The 15422-nt window shown below is 45.0% G+C and overlaps 1 protein-coding gene across 3 annotated transcripts in view; it reads left to right on the forward strand.

Moving 5' to 3' along the window:
- Positions 1-15422, forward strand: part of LOC128869547 (ADP-ribosylation factor-like protein 4C) — a 110841-nt gene that overhangs the window by 11811 nt on the left and 83608 nt on the right. The gene's annotated exons all lie outside the window — the stretch shown is intronic.

A 15422-nucleotide genomic window follows, 5' to 3' on the forward strand; every position in this document is an offset into this window, starting at 1 on the left:
TATATAAGGGGCAAATGGGGGCCCTAAATCAAATCAAAGATAAATAACCTATTTAAAAGTAAATTTTACATTGCCCTTCTTTCGATTTATATGCATAGATTAAACCCTTTTAAATTTGATGTTATGCCGCATGAGCAGTTTTAGTATTATATTATACTAGCAAACCCGGCCCGCTTCGCTGAGCAAAGACACGGCGGGTCCACGTTTTGGCATATATTTCGAGACCCTAGTCATCAATGGGTATGAAAATTACCCCGTATTAAAGCACTTATCAACAGCTTTCATTTTATACCCATATTGTACATACACAACCAAAGGTTACCCGGGTCCACGTTTTGACTTACATATATCTCGAGACCCCAGTCACGGAGCGGCATGAAAAATACTCTGTACTAAAGCATTCACCAACAGCTTCCATTTGATATCGATATTGTACAAACAGATTCTAGGGTTACCCGGGTCCACGTTTTTGTCTCTATCTCGAGACCCTAGTCACGGAGCGGCATGAAAAATACTCCGAACTAAAGCATTCACCAACAGCTTCCATTTGATACCCACATTGTACATACACATCCAAAGCTTACCCGGGTCCACGTTTTGACCTATATCTCGAACCCTATCCACCAATAGGTATCCAAACTATACGGGAACCATTTTCAATACCTTCTTAATAATGTGTGTAAGTTTGGTTTAATTCGGTGCAAAGACACGGCGGGTCCACGTTTTGGCATATATTTCGAGACCCTAGTCATCAATAGATATGAAAATTACCCCGTATTAAAGCACTTATCAACAGCTTTCATTTGTTACCCATATTGTACATAAACAACCAAAGGTTACCCGGGTCCACGTCTTGACTTATATCTCGAGACCCCAGTCACGGAGCGGCATGAAAAATACTCTGTACTAAAGCATTCACCAACAGCTTCAATTTGATATCCATATTGTGCAAACACATTCTAGGGTCCACGTTTTGGCCTCTATCTCGAGACCCTAGTCACGGAGCGGCATGAAAATACTCTGAACTAAAGCATTCACTAACAGCTTCCATTTGATACCCACATTGTACATACACATCCAAAGCTTACCCGGGTCCACGTTTTGACCTATATCTCGAACCCTATCCACCAATATGTATCCAAACTATACGGAAACCATTTTCAATACCTTCTTAACAATGTGTGTAAGTTTGGTTTAATTCGGTGCAAAGACACGGCCGGTTAGCGAACACACACAAAAAGTTGACTTTATTTTATATATAAGATATAAGATTACATATTGATTTATTTCTCTAGTTCACCAAACTTAAATCAGTGTTGCTCTGTGACTAATCTTTTGTTTCACAGACAGACCGGCCGTGTCTTTGCACCGAATTAAACCAAACTTACACACATTGTTAAGAAGGTATTGAAAATGGTTTCCGTATAGTTTGGATACCTATTGGTGGATAGGGTTCGAGATATAGGTCAAAACGTGGACCCGGGTAACCTTCGGATGTGTATGTACAATATGGGTATCAAATGGAAGCTGTTGGTGAATGCTTTAGTTCAGAGTATTTTTCATGCTGCTCCGTGACTAGGGTCTCGAGATAGAGACCAAAACGTGGATCCTAGAATGTGTTTGCACAATATGGATATCATATTTAAGCTGTTGGTGAATGCTTTAGTACAGAGTACTTTTCATGCCGCTCCGTGACTGGGGTCTCGAGATATAGGTCAAAACGTGGACCCGGGTAACCTTCGGATGTGTATGTACAATATGGATATCAAATTGAAGCTGTTGGTGAATGCTTTAGTACATATAGGTCAAAACGTGGACCCGGGTAACCTTTGGTTGTGTATGTACAATATGGGTATCAAATGAAAGCTGTTGACAAGTGCTTTAATACGGGGTAATTTTCATACCTATTGATGACTAGGGTCTCGAAATATATGCCAAAACGTGGACCCGCCGTGTCTTTGCCCAGCGAAGCGGGCCGGGTTGGCTAGTTTTTATATATTTTTATTTCAAACAAATGAGAGTAAATTAAGAGAAGTATTGTATTATTTTTATTTAACTGTTTATGAAACCTCTGTTAGTGGGGTGGTGCGACGAAAATATGTACAATTGCAAAGTTGAAGGCGTGCGTAGTCTATTTGACGAATGTTTAGTGATCCAGGGTTAATGAAATTTGGTGGAGATGTTGAGCAGTTCCACCCTCGATAACTTGCTGCAATCCATTGTTTTGCAATTATTTGCCTAGAAGGATGGTTCCATATGTAGAAGTCCACGCAATTGGGGAAAGTTACTGATCGCCATTCACTTGGGAGTGGGCCAGGACGATTCTTCTACATATGGTTTAAGCAGCTCACAACATCCGGGTTTAGCTCAAGTATCCTCTGGGTAGCTTCCGAACTCCCGTTCGGGAGTGAGCCAACGTGAGAAGGCGAAGCATCCCAAGATAGCTGGTTGGGCGCTGGGTTTGGGACGCGCCACTTAAAAATTCCCCCCAATGAAAACATGTCCAAAGCCTCGGATAAGAACTTCCTATACTGATGACGACCCCTGCAAACGAAATAAGGACTACGATTTGAGGTCATGCACCTGAAATGTCCGGTCCCTTAATGGGGAGGTGGCTCTGCCCGGCTGGTTGACATCACCATACAAGAGATGCTATGGACTTCGTTGTCAAGTACTGTCGTTCACTCCGGTGGACGAGCGTCTCGCAATAATCCGCATCAAAGACCGATTTTTTGACATCTTGCTCGTTTGTGTCCACGCCCCGACGGAAGAGAAGGACGAGATGCAACCAAAGATTCATTCTATGAGCGCTGCCCCGCCACGTTATAAAAATCGTGCTGGGCGACTTCAATGCCAGGGTGGGCAAGGAGGGAATTTTTGGTCCCACAGTTGGAAAATTCAGCCTGCACAACGAAACATCCGGTAACGTATAGAGGATGATCGACTTCGCTCGAAGCATGATAGTCAGCAGCACCAGATTCCAGCTTAAGAAAATACACTAAGCAACGTGGTTGTCTCCTGATCGAAAAACGCGAAACTAGATCGATCATGTCGTGATAGATGGAGGACACGCCTCTAGTGTTTTAGATGTACGTACGATCCGAAGACCCAACATCGAGTCGAATCATTACCTCGTTGTAGCCAAACTACGCACACGCCTCTGTGCACACTTACCCCCGCAAAGAATGTTCAACAGCGAAAAGCTGCAATCACAACAGACAGCCAGACTCCTGCTCTCAGAGAGTACTGCCCAAAAAACAGGCATGCACCAGCTTCACTATAGTTTGGCACATTATACCACATTTTATTCCAAACTTCACTTCAATTCATAAAATATGCAGTCCCTCACGTGTTTTTCTTGTATTCAAAATATTTTAATGAAAATTTAATTAAAATAGGTGCTTAGTGTCGTGCTGTGTACCTTCACATGCCGGACATATGTATATTGATTATGTCGGGGTCGATTCTAGATAAGTATCCAGACAATACAATATCCGACCGCAATAGTGCCAAAGTTACGCGGGTATTGCGAGGAAGCTCGATATCTTTGTCTGTAATAGGTGGAGTCCCACCTATAATGGCATTTGGGGATCGGGAGTTTAAGATGGTGGTGAAAGTCTCCGGTCCAGTAGTTGCAGTTTTGTTTGGTCCTGGATCTCGTCGGTGTAGTTGAAAATATATTTCCTTACTCGTCTGGGAGGTGGCACAGATTGTAGCAAATGTCTGCAAGGGTGACTAAAAGTCTGGATATTGTCATAGAACGGACTCTGACATACTCGATATATGTCCGACATGTGAAGGCCTACCGCACGATACTAACCACCTATTTACATGCTCTCTCAAACTCACTCACCAAACACCCCTCTCCCTCTGGACCCAACTTATCGAAACAATACGTTTCCTGGACCTACTGTTAGATAAGTTAGACAATGCCGATCAGTGACTACACCGCACTGGCAGCGTCTAGTAAAATGCTGTAACAACAACAACCCCTTTTGATAGTCAGTTCCGATGACAGTCGGAGGTTGTCACTCGAACAGTATTCTCCGCAGAGGTATGGGGATATTTTACGCTGCTACAATAACAACAACCCATTTTTGGCATTCCTGCTGAAAACCCGAAAAGGCAACTGTGGATTAGAGGAAGCCGAATGCATCTCGGATGCAATGACCTGATATATTCGGTCCATTTTGCGGATATTGTCTATACAGGTAAAAAAAAAAATTGATTACCAACACAATATAAGTTTATGGTTGAAAACATACTCTATTTACAAATGCAAAAGAAAACCACAAGATTCCTTACCTCATTTATTACATAACGGTAAGTAATTGCAGCAACATGTAAATATAGCAACCAGAAAATCTGCGAATTGTGTAAGATTCTTAAAATTAAATTATACTTGTTAATTCATTGCTTATATCATATTGTAGTCTACCCATAAATGTTCTGCTGAATGCGCCATCTTGGCGGATTTATTACAGGTGATGGCATCCACCCAGTTAATTTTTGCGCCGTAGATAAGAATAACGTCAAAATGATTTGTTTTGTATACATCCGTGTGTCCACTTTGCCAACAACTTCTTTTTAAAGTGGTTCGTCAGATGGCTGATGAGAAGTACGAAAGTACATTACTGCCCATGTTGGAAACGATGTTCAACAGAATCAACAAGGTTTATGAGCAAGTCTTTTAAAAAGTTGTTTACGAGTAAGCAACATTCTTTTCTTATGTCTTTCAATTTATATTTCATATCATACAGAGCTACAGCTATAGCTTCAAACACAAACTGCTTAGCCATTAAATTTCAAGGAAATTCCTAAACTCCCTAACAGTTGGTGCCTTTTGAACCAAAAGTTCTCATTAAACAACCATATATGTTCATATACGTCTTCCAAGCTATATGTGAATGGCAAAATACTGAATGTAAGTTAAATGTCACTAGAAAATTAAGTTGAAAAATACCAAATAAAAACGCGTGTGATACTTAGCTGTTATTAGTACGGCTATTTTTTTGTACAAAGAAAAAAAGGAAGAGAGCAAATGACATTTACGTTAGAATGGCAGCCGGTTCTACGTTACCGGAATGACTCGGGTTTTTCCCGACCAAGGGCTGCCGCCCCAGTATACTAGCCCTGTCTAGTGTATCGTATATCACCCCACCCCTTACGTCACAGGAGCAAACTCTCGCAGCAATCCTGCTCCAAATGCTTCTCCTCAGGGCTGGAGTCGAATCCAACCCTGGGCCAGAAGTATTCTACTGCTGCGTCTGCCACAAACGGCTTCACCCGAACTCCACCTCGGTTAGGTGTAACAAGTGCAACGGGTGGAGCCACCTTAAGACCTGTTCGGGTCTTAAGTCACATAGGGAGTGGTCCACACGGTATGTGGCCACGTGTTGCTCCCGCCAGCAGGCGTCTGATGCCTCCACGGCTAATACACCCCCTGATAGGCCGGCACTACCAACCGCCACCACTACCCACACCTCCACGGTGAGGAGCCTATCGGAGCAACACAACTCCCCTTCAACCCCTCCTCATCCTTCCTGCTCCAACCCCAGTGCGGGGACAAACCAGCAGCTCCTGGTCCCCCGCACAGTCTGTTCCGTGTGTCAGACCGTAATACCTCGGAATCTGGTATCAGTCCAGTGAAATTCTTGCAATGGCTGGTGCCACTTTCGGAGATGTTCCGGCCTGCGCACCACCCGTGAGTGGACAACTGCCTACGTTGCCCCCTGCTGCAGAGCTCTGCACCCACTACCGCCCCCGGAGGTGCTGCCGCCCACCACCATCAGGCCGCAACAACCACAGTGGATTGCGCAGCAGGTCCAACGTAGACAACCCCACGCGTCCCTCACCCCCCGAATTACACTGACCTCACCGAGAAGCTTCAACTGCAACGGACTTACGAGTAAGGTCGACGAGATAGTTGACTTTATGAGCCGGCACAGTATTAAGATAGCTGCGGTCCAAGAAACAAAGTTGCACGCTAGGTCATCTCTGATCACCAGGGATGGCTATAACGTGCACAGACACGATCGCGAGCGAGACAATGGTGGTGGCCTAGCGTTTATAGTCCACCACACTGTGCAGTATCGTCTTAACGATGAAGGAATCGACCGCAAGGACAGCACCTTAGAATGTCAAGGCACAGCTGTCCGGTCAGGCGATTCCGAGCTCGAAATATTTAACATATATATACCCCTTGTCACCTGCTGCCCGGCAGGATATCACCCTGATATAGGTGCGCTCATCAGAGGTGAAAACCGATTGGTTGTAGGTGACTTTAATGCGCATCACGATCTTTGGCATTCAAGCCTGCCAAATGATCGTAGGGGACAGCAACTGGCAGAGCAGATAGACGACTCGACATTCAGCACAGTGAACGACGACGCCCCCACCAGGGTAGTGGACAATTGTAGCAGCTCGCCTGACCTAACAATAGCTAGCGCGGGTCTGATAAATAGCATAACGCGGCGACCTATGCTATCGCTTGCATCAGACCATTTGCCCATTATCGTCTCGATCGAGAGACCTGCCGACTTCGTTTCCGCGAATCACCGGTCCTATTTTAACTTTAAAAAAGCTAATTGGGCCGGCTTCACGGCAGTTATAAGGACATCCGTCCTCATTTCCCAGCCGAAGCAGCCAGTTTAGCAAACGAGCGTGACCACCTACGCCAGGCGACGAAGCACAACGACAAGGTGGCTATCACCTTCAACGGTTGCACTTCGTCGGACCCGAAGAGATACGCGAGCTATTTTAGCCGGCTTTTCATACTGCATCCTCCGGGCGACAGAACCAAACGTCGTGTCACCAGAAGGCTGCACAAACTGACGAACGACAATGCGCCACTTACTTTCTCCGGTGATGAGGTTCAGGGGGCCATCAACAAGTCGAAATCATCGAAAGCCATTGGCCCTGACGGCTTAAACGCGCTGATGCTGAAGCATCTGGGACCCCTGGGAGTAGGATTCCTCACAAGGGTCTTCAAATTGTCCTTGGCCACTCTCATCATCCCTGACAAGTGGAAAGCAGGGAGAGTGGTCCCACTACTGAAACCTGGGAAACCCGGCAACTAAGGGGAGTCTTATCGGCCGATAACTCTCCTTTCCCCAGTAGTGAAGACACTTGAAGCCCTCCCACTCCCACTCTACTCGAAGCACCTAGCCCCAGCCCCACATCAGCACGGATTCCGACGAGTGCACAGCACCACCACTGCACTCACCGCCATAAACCCCCAGATAAATCTCGGGCTTAACCAAAACCGCCCCTGCGAGAGGACTGCCCTAGTAGCGTTGTACCTAAAGAAGGTTTTCGATACAGTCAGCCATTCCACGCTACTAGATGATATTTATCAGTCGACACTCCCGCCAGGGCTGAAGAAGTGGTCCGCGAACTACTTGAGCGGTCGGCACTCGTCAGTGATTTTTCGATATCAAATATCAAAGCAGAGGAAGATTAAGCAAGGTGTACCGCAGGGTGGTGTCCTTTCTCCCTTGCTTTTTAACTTCTACATCTCGAAGCTCCCCCAACCACCAGCGGGAGTTTCCCTGATCTCATACGCTGACGACTGTACGATAATGGCGTCGGGCAATGACATCGATGGCCTGTGTTCCAAAGTGAACAACTACCTCACCGACCTTTCTCGCTTTTTCACTGCGAGGAATCTCCAACTTTCCCCCACCAAGTCCACGGCGACCCTATTCACCACCTGGACAAAGGAGGTCAAGCTGTCCCTTAAGGTAAAATTCGACGACACACCAATTCCGACTGTAAATAACCCCAAAATTTTGGGTGTAGCCTTTGACTGCTTGCTCTCCTTCTCTGCGCATACAACCGCAATTGCCACAAAAGTCCAACATCGCAACAAGGTCCTCAAATCGCTGGCCGGCAGCACCTGGGGCAAAGAACTGTTGCTTTCGACATTTAAGGCAATTGGCCGGCCGGTTCTAAACTATGCTGCGTCTGTCTGGTCGCCTGGAACTAGTGATTCGCAGTGGACAAAGCTACATACATGTCAAAATACCGCCATTCGGACAGCGACCGGGTGCCTTCTGATGTCACCCATCCAACATCTTCACAACGAGGCACAAATGCTCCCAGTAGCGGAGCACAACAAACTGCTCAGCAAGCAGTTCCTGCTGGGATGTTACCGCAGGTCTCACCCCTGCAGACACCTGCTTGAGCCTGAGCCGCCTCCCAGGCACGTCAGGAGACATCTCCTAGACTACGCTGACGAAACCCAGGACAAAACTGACCGAAACCTACTGGACCGGACAGTAATTAGACAGTCAATAAACAACATTCACCGGGAGACCGTTACCACCTTCATGAACTCCCGTCCTGTGAATGCCGTAATCGGAGTCCAACCACCACCTATCGCAGATGAAGAGCTCCAGCTTCCCTAAGAGACTCGTGTAACATTGGCACAATTATGTTCTGGATACTGTACCAGGTTAAACTCCTACATATCCAGAATCGACCCCGACATACCAAACACATGTCCGGCATGTGAAGGTACCCCGCACGACACTAACCACCTCTTCACATGCCCCCTCAAACCGACTCATCTAACCCCCCTCTCCCTCTGGACCCAGCCTGTCGAAACAGCATGTTTCCTGGGCCTACCCTTAGATGAGCTAGACGAAGACGACCGATGATATACTTACACTGACAGGGCTACCTATGCTGTTAAAACAACAACAACAACAACGTTAGAATAGCTGCTAAGGTTGGCGATAGTACACATATGAACTGCACAAAGGGCCCAAGTAAGATGATTATAGGATATCTCATACGAAATCGTAGTTTCGTACGCTAATGGTGCCCGCACTCACCGACGGTATCTGTCTGGGGCCTGTGAGATACACAAAATTGAGCAAAACGTGTGCCCGTAGAAAATAGCTGTTTTCGTTTGGTTACATATTTACATAATACATCGGTTTGTGTTTGGTTGTACCGACACAATGTGCCGTTCATATTTTGCATACATTTACACACATCCGCATTATCAGTTAAAATTTTTCATTGTATTTATAATAAACCAAAGCCAAAATTTAACAAATGCAACTAGTTCATTTATCTATAATTAACATTCTTACGTTAACACATTTTTAAGTTATTTTAATAAAAATTAAAACTGTTCTAAGTTTATTTTGTAAATGACTTCGCAATGTACTGTTGGACAATACTATGTGGTGACAGACCCATCAACTGACACGTTTTTACGGAAGAATTCAAAATTTTTCGTTTACCCACGTACACGATCTACGATATTACGGAACGGAACGGTGGTGATTTTTCATTTCCTATGTTGGGAGCAGCTCAATATACTAAGGATTCTTCTTCTTCCTAATTGGCGCGATAACCGCTTACGCGATTTTGGCCGAGCTTAACAAAGCGCGCCAGTCGTTTCTTTCTCGTGCTAACCGGCGCCAATTGGGCACACCAAGTGAAGCCAAGTCCTTCTCCACCTGATCTTTCCAACGCAGAGGAGGCCGCCCTCTTCCTCTGCTACCACCAGCTGGTACCGCATCGAATACTTTCAAAGCCGGAGCGTTTGTATCCATTCGGACGACATGACCCAGCCAACGTAGCCGCTGGATCTTTATTCGCTGCGCTATGTCTATGTCGTCGTAAAGCTCATACAGCTCATCTTTCCATCGTCTGCGATATTCGCCGTTGCCAACGTGCAAAGGTCCAAAAATCTTACGCAGAATCTTTCTCTCGAACACTCCAAGCGTCGCTTCATCGGATGTTGTCATCGTCCAAGCTTCTGCGCCATACGTTAGGACGGGCATGATGAGAGTCTTGTAGAATGTTAGTTTTGTTCGTCGAGAGAGGACTTTACTGCTCAGTTGCCTACTTAGTCCAAAGTAGCACTTGTTGGCAAGAAAGATTCTACGTTGGATTTCAAGGCTGACATTGTTATCGGTGTTAATGCTGGTTCCTAAATAGACGAAGTCTTTTACAACCTCGAAATTATAACTGTCTACAGTGACGAGGGTTCCGATACGCGAGTGCGCCGACTGTTTGTTTGAAGACAGGAGGTACTTCGTTTTGTCCTCGTTCACCACCAGACCCATTCGCTTTGCCTCTTTATCCAGTTTGGAGAAGGCAGAACTAACAGCGCGGTTGTTAAGGCCAATGATGTCAATATCATCGGCATACGCCAACAATTGTACGCTCTTATAAAATATTGTGCCTGAGCGATTAAGTTCTGCGGCTCGTACGATGCTCTCCAACATCAGGTTAAAGAAGTCACACGACAGCGAGTCACCCTGTCTGAAACCTCGTTTGGTATCAAACGGCTCGGAGAGGTCCTTCCCAATTCTGACGGCGCTGCTGGTGTTGAGCAACGTCATCTTACATAGCCGTATTAGTTTTGCGGGGATACCAAATTCAGACATCGCGGCATACAGGTAACTCCTTTCCGTACTGTCGAATGCAGCTTTGAAGTCGACGAAAAGATGGTGTGTGTCGATTCTCCTTTCATGGGTCTTTTCCAAGATTTGGCGTATTGAAAATATTTGGTCGATGGTGGACTTTCCAGGTCTGAAGCCACACTGATAAGGTCCAATCAGTTGGTTGACGGTGGGCTTCAACCTTTCACACAATACGCTCGCTAGAACCTTATAGGCGATATTTAGAAGACTAATCCCATAATTGGTAATTGGCACAAATTGCAGGATCGCCCTTCTTATGGATTGGGCAGAGCACACTTAAATTCCAATCGGCAAGCATGCTTTCATCCGACCATATTTTGCATAGGAGCTGATGCATGCACCTTACCAGCTCCTCGCCGCCATGTTTGAATAGCTCAGCCGGCAGTCCGTCTGCGCCCGCCGCGTTATGGCTATTCTCACCTCGTCATGATCGGGTAGCGGAACGACAATTCCGTCGTCAACGATTGGGGTATCGGGATCTTCACATTCCCTATGACATGCGCAGCTGTCACTGTTTAACAGGTTCGAGTAGAGTTCCCTCCATAATTTAAGATTGCTCTGTACGTCAGTCACCAGTTCGCCGTCTTTGTTCTTACAGGAAAACGCCCCGGTCTTGAAACCTTCTGTAAGCCGCCGAACTTTCTAGTAGAATTTTCGGGCGTTGTTCTTGTTGGCCAGCATCTCAAGCTCTTTGCACTCACGTATTTCGGCCTCTCGTTTCTTCTTTCGGATAATACGTCTCTCTTCCTTTTTCAGCTCTCTGTAGCGATCCCACATGGCTCGCGTTGCGCCCGATCGCAGCGTGGCTCTATAGGCGGCATCTTTTCTTTCGGCGGCAGCATGACATTCCTCGTCGTACCAATTGTTTTTTCTGGCTCGCCGGAATCCGATTTCTTCTTCGGCGACGGTACGTAGGGAACGAGAAATGTTGCTCCATTGCTCGCGCATGCCGGTGTGTTGGGCAGTGCTCTCCGAGAGCAGGAGTGAGAGTCGAGTGGCTGTCTGTTGTGATTGCAGCTTTTCGATGTCGAACATTCTTTGCGTAGGTAGATGTACGTTTTTTGTTGCACAGAGGCGTGTGCGCAGTTTGGCTGCAACAAGGTTATGATCCGAGTCGATGTTGGCTCCTCGGATCGTACATACATCTAATACACTAGAAGCGTGTCTTCCATCTATCACAACATGATCGATCTGGTTTCGCGTTTTTCGATCAGGAGACAGCCAGGTAGCTTGGTGTATCTTTTTATGCTGGAATCTGGTGCTGCAGACTACCATGTTTCGGGCCCCGGCGAAGTCGATCATCCTCTGTCCGTTACCGGATGTTTCGTTGTGCAGGCTGAATTTTCCGACTGTGGGACCAAAAATTCCCTCCTTGCCCACCCTGGCGTTGAAGTCGCCAAGCACGATTTTTATGTCGTGGCGGGGGCAGCGCTCATAGGAACGTTCCAAACGCTCATAGAAAGAATCCTTGGTCGCATCGTCCTTCACTTCCGTCGGGGCATGGGCGCAAATTAGCGAGATGTTAAAAAATCGCGCTTTGATGCGGATTATTGCGAGACGCTCGTCCACCGGAGTGAACGACAGTACTTGGCGACGAAGTCTCTCTCCCACAACAAATCCGACACCGAATTTGCGCTCCTTTACATGGCAGCTGTAGTAGACGTCGCAAGGTCCTATGTTTTTCTTACCTTGCCCCGTCCATCGCATCTCTTGGATGGCAGTGATGTCAGCCTTTACTCTCACGAGGACATCAACCAGCCGGGCAGAGGCACCTTCCCCATTAAGGGACCGGACATTCCAGGTGCATGCCCTCAAATCGTATTCCATATTTCGTTTGCAGGGGTCGTCATCAGTGTTGGAAGTTCTCATCCGAGGCTTTGTTGCTGTTTTCATTGGGGGGGGTTTTTAAGTGGCGGGTCCCAAACCCAGCGCACAACCAGCTATGCTGGGATGCTTCGCCTTCTCACTTTAGCTCACTCCCGAACGGGTGTTCGGAAGCTAACCAGAGGATACGTGGGCTAATCCCGGACGTTGTGAGCTGCTTGGACCATATGTAGAAGAATCGTCCTGGCCACTCCCAGGTGAATGGCGATGAGTAACTTTCCCCACTTGCGTGGACTTCTACACATGGAACCATCCTCCCCTAAGGATTAGTCAGCCTATTAAAACAAACTAATTAATTTTATGGCGGCCGCCGTAGCCGAATGGGTTGGTGCGTGATTACCATTCAGAATTCACAGAGAGGTCGTTGGTTCGAATCTCGGGGAAAGCAAAATTAATAAAAACATTTTTCTAATAGCGGTCGCCCCTCGGCAGGCAATGGCAAACCTCCGAGTGTATTTCTGCCATGAAAAAGCTCCTCATAAAAATATCTGCCGTTCGGAGTCGGCTTGAAACTGTAGGTCCCTCCATTTGTGGAACAACATCAAGACGCACACCACAAATACGAGGAGGAGCTCGGCCAAACACCTAACAGAAGTGTACGCGCCAATAATTTATTTATTTTTTTTTTTTTTAATTAATTTTATGAGTATATGTTTCTCCATTTATACGTACAATACATATTAATTGTATTAATGTTTTTGGATCCGCAATACAACCATGCCTTATATACAGGGTGGGCCATGTAAAATTTGCTTTTTGAATCGGCTATAAAAAAAAAACTAATCAATATTTTTTCAAAGTTTTTTTTTTATTTTGAAGATTGAACATTGTCATTTATGAATGAAAAATAATATCGTTCAAATGACTGCCACGACTGGCTTTACAGTAGGCCATTCGATCAACTCAATTTTTAAGCACATTTTCGATTGTTTGGGCTCCAATTTCATGAATGGCAACTTCGGTTTCGTGCTTTAAAGCATCAATCGTCTCTGGATGGTTCGCATAGCATTTGTCCTTAACGGCAAAACAACAAAAAATAGTCCAACGGGCTTAAATCACAGTTCCGCAGCGGGCAATTGATATCGGAATTGAAAAACGGTAGCCAAAAGTTCGAGTGTAACTTTGGCAGTGTGATAAGTTGCACCGTCCTGTTGAAACCAAATGTCGTCCATGTCATCCTCTTGAACTTTTGGAAACAACTCGTTGAGCATGTCACGGTAACGCTCGCCATTTACTGTAACCGCGGCACCTCGCTCATTTTCGAAAAAAAATGGTCCGATGATGCCGCCAGACCAAAAACCGCACCAAACAGTGACTCGTTGTGGATGTATTTGCTTCTCTATAGTAACGTGTGGATTTTCTGAGCCCCAAATCCGACAATTTTGCTTATTGACGTAGCCACCGATGTGAAAATCAGAAAAGAAGAAGAAGACTCACCACTATGGAAATTGGTTTTCAATATTTCCCAATTTTGTTCAAGCGTATAGCGTCCCATTTCGTAAATGTCAAACCTTTAAGTAAATTAAGAACACATTTGACATGTCATTTGAGTTACCATTCTCAAAAAACTAGGTGGTTCAAAAAGCAAACGCTATATGGCCCACCCTGTAGTTACATACAAAAGTTTGTTGTGATGTATAATACAATCAGAGGTATAAGGTGTACAAAAATGTTGATGACTTTTCCGAGCGCGGCTTGAAGCGAGTGACGACAAAAAAGCAGGATAAAGTGCTTGCCCAACTTTTTAAGCGGGACCCTTCTTTGTGACTACGCCAAGCACGATCATTTCTGGCTAAAAAGGGAATATATGTAAGTATCAACACCATCGAACGTCGGCTGAAGGAGGCGAACATATCCTACCGTCCCACATCATCAAAACCACTGCTCTCAGAAATACACATTGAGAAACAAGAAAATGGCGTCACAGTATTGGACTGGCCTTCCCAGTCCCCAGAAGCCAACCCCTTTGAAAATGAGTGGGGAATTATGAAAACGCATCTTGTCGGAAGGCTAGTCCACGATCTAAAGCAACTCGTGCGTCGAGTTCGCAAGAAAGCTGGTTCAAAGCATGAAGAAGATGCCAGGCTATACCCGACAACGATGAACACTACACGGCTTATTGAGTACAGTAGGTTCTGTTTTTATGCGGCTTTTTTTTATGCGGTTTTGAAATAGTGCGGTTTTTTTTTTAAATTACAAAATGCATGTCGACCTATCGGGAATTGTACATATAAACAAGATTCTAAACCAGCTAAGCAAAAACTCATCACAGATTACATCAGAAATGCTAACCCTACAAGTATGGAAGATATATAAAGATATAATTTTCAAAGATGCAATATTTTGTTTATGCGATTTTATTTAATTATTTCAGATTCATGCGGTCTATGGAACGTATCTATAGTAATAATATGGGACTAGTGCCCTTTTTTATGCGATTTTATTACATTATTTCAGATTTATGCGATTTTAGCATTTGAAACGTATCTATAGTTTTACTATAGAACTAGTCGCTTTTTTTATGCTGTTTTTTTTTTATGCTGTTTCTTGCGGAACGTATCTACCGCATAAAAACAGAACCTACTGTAATTGCAACAGTTTTGTTTATACTTTCATGTAAAAAAAAATTAAATATATATCTTTTATACTTCATGAATAATCGCGGTTTCTTTTTTCTGACACAGACTGTACGTATATGCTAAATATAAATTTCAACGTTGAGTCTACTTTGCTTTACGGTACATGCGTTCGTTGAAATCGGCTGTCATATTGTCGAACTTTCACGAAGGAAGGCTTTTTGAAGTTTGATGTACAACTTGAGGAAGAATATGTGAAAGTAGCGTAAGAATTGGTTTTGCATCCAAAAAGTGATACCAAAATGAAAGAAAACGTAGGAAATTTCTTTCTCCAAAACTGGTTTGATGCTTGCGCAAGTAAATTCGAAAAATTTGGGCAGCTATGCCAGCAGCATATGATCTTAATTTACTTGGAGTTAATATTTGTTTCAAGTACTTTTATAAAATCCTCATAACCGGTGCTGCACATAGGAAATATCTGAATGAAAGTAGAGGTAAGTATTCCCTTGCTTACCCC

The sequence above is a fragment of the Anastrepha ludens genome, chromosome X (assembly GCF_028408465.1).
Source record: "Anastrepha ludens isolate Willacy chromosome X, idAnaLude1.1, whole genome shotgun sequence".
Taxonomy (NCBI): domain Eukaryota; kingdom Metazoa; phylum Arthropoda; class Insecta; order Diptera; family Tephritidae; genus Anastrepha; species Anastrepha ludens.